A 2318-nucleotide genomic window follows, 5' to 3' on the forward strand; every position below is an offset into this window, starting at 1 on the left:
CACCACTTGTGACCGGCCGCCAACTGGAGTAAACTCCATTCACCACCACTCTTTGGGCCCGGCCATCCAGCCAGTTCTTTACCCAGTGAAGAGTATGCCCGTCCAAGCCATGAGCAGCCAGTTTCTCCAGGAGAATGCTGTGGGAAACCGTGTCAAAGGCTTACTGAAGTCTAGGTAGACAAGATCCACAGCCTTTCCCTCATCGACTAGGCGGGTCACCTTGTCATAGAAGGAGATCAGGTTGGTAAAAATCGTTGCAGTACCTGCTGACCCAGCTTCATGTGTTTTGGCAGAGATGGGTGACGGCTGGAGGAGCTCATGGAGCTGTGGCTCTGGACTGATGGGCACTGGCAGAGTGTGCAGGAGACCAGCCAGACCTGCAGCCCCAGGACACCTGTGGGTAGTGCAGGGTGGGGGGCACGGCATCCGTCTGACAGCAAGCGAAAAGAAAATTCCCATGCAATTGGCCACTCTCTTTTCAGTCCCAATGTATCTTGACAAATTTGAGCATATTGAAAATATATTATGTCATGGTATGGAATGGATTTTAAACACACCAATTGGCTCACTCTGTAACATTTTAAATACCTGTTAGAATGCTGCCACATGGCCCGGCAGGGTGTAACTGTGGGTAATGAGATGAAATTGAGCAAAGGAAAATTAAGGCCAAATAACAGGAGCAAATTCCTCGAGAATGAGATCTCCCATTCCCAGACCACATCCAGGCTGGAGAGCCAGCCTGGGACAGCTGAACTGCAAGGAAGGCATTTCAGTGTGCCCCAGCACAGAGTACGCCCGTCCCAGCACAGCATCCACAGCCCCACATGCACCGCATGGTCCTAATGTAGAAAGTCAACAGGGCCCCTGCACGAGCCCGGAGCTGGCCGAGCACAGCAGTGCGTGCAGCACCCCAGCATAAGCTGTATCGCTGGGACCCCATTATTTTACTGGTAACTCCCTCAAGTCCCAGTTCCTGCCTGCAAACAGAGGGCAGGAGAACTTGGCACTTTTTCTTAAAAAAAGCCCTTCAACAGAGCATTTTTCAGCTAATGGAGGTGCTGCGCGGAGGCTGGGGAGGACTGAGGAAGATCAGTGGTCTGTCTGAATGGAAAGTAACCCAAAAGGAGATGTAGAAATGCCAGCAAACCAGTTATAGGGCCTCACTTCTCCTTGCCAGTACTTCTAGGACCATCTGACTGTGAGAAGCCACCCACATCACATCCTGCAGTCTGGACCTCCATCCTCACCCAGAGCCATGGAGAATGTGTTTAGACCTGATGGGTCTGACCCTCAGGATTCAGCAACTAATAGGAAATTTAAGATCACAAATCAAAAGCTGTAAAAGCAGCATGCTACACCCAGACAGGCATACGCACTATATGGGCAACTTCAGGTCCTACCACATTATCCACTGATTTCTCCTGTGCGCCCCTCAGCCATAGCCCCACAGTTCCCCTGCAGTTCCCCTTCACCTGATACCCACCACCACAGCAGGTAAAATTTCTTACTTGTGAGTCAGGGACCCTGATGGAGCATTGCTGTCCTTCCTCTGACTTCACACCCTTTTCTGCCAAAGCTTATTTGCGCCTTCCCAGGTGTATGAGGGAACAGCCCAGACCTAATTTCCATTTGAGACTGACTCTTGGAGTCAATTTTAACAAATATGGACACTTTTGCTGGACTGCCAGGATACAGTCACAAAGCATGACGGCAGCTGGAGAGGGGACCTGTGTCCTGCAGAGATGGGGCAGGCAGTGTCCTGGGGTTTGCATCTCATCTAGTGATGCCAGAGTGAAACACTCACAAGCTGCACAGGGCTTTTTTGGAGTGGGAACGTTGCCTCCAGGCCTGGACGGTGCTGAGTGGTTTCATCACCTGTTAAGCCCCTCTCAAAGCCCGGCCGTGTATTTTAATGAGTGTTCCAGTTGTGCTATAGAAAACCTTTGTAAAACACTGGCCAGCTGCCTAGAAAATGACTGAATGAGAAACCTCTGTTTCTGGTTGTGGAGTCATCGGTTACCTGGCTATCTTCGACTGCTCCACTGCATGTCATCAAAGGACAATTCATTCATTCATTCATTCACAGCAAACTCCATTAACCTCCTATGTGAGCCAAAAGGGTTCTGAATCTTGAAGATGCCCCATGAGTCTCTCCATGACACCAGATAATTATCTCCTCATTAACAACAACATTAGCATTCCATTTGATATATACAAGTTAATTTGTTAATTGCACTTTAATTACAAAGTTATTAAGAGCTCAGAGGCATTCAACAGAAGATCGCAATTAACACAAGCTGCAAAATTGCTCCCAGCAA

Source organism: Ciconia boyciana, chromosome 16 (genome assembly GCF_034638445.1).
Source record: "Ciconia boyciana chromosome 16, ASM3463844v1, whole genome shotgun sequence".
Taxonomy (NCBI): Eukaryota; Metazoa; Chordata; class Aves; order Ciconiiformes; family Ciconiidae; genus Ciconia; species Ciconia boyciana.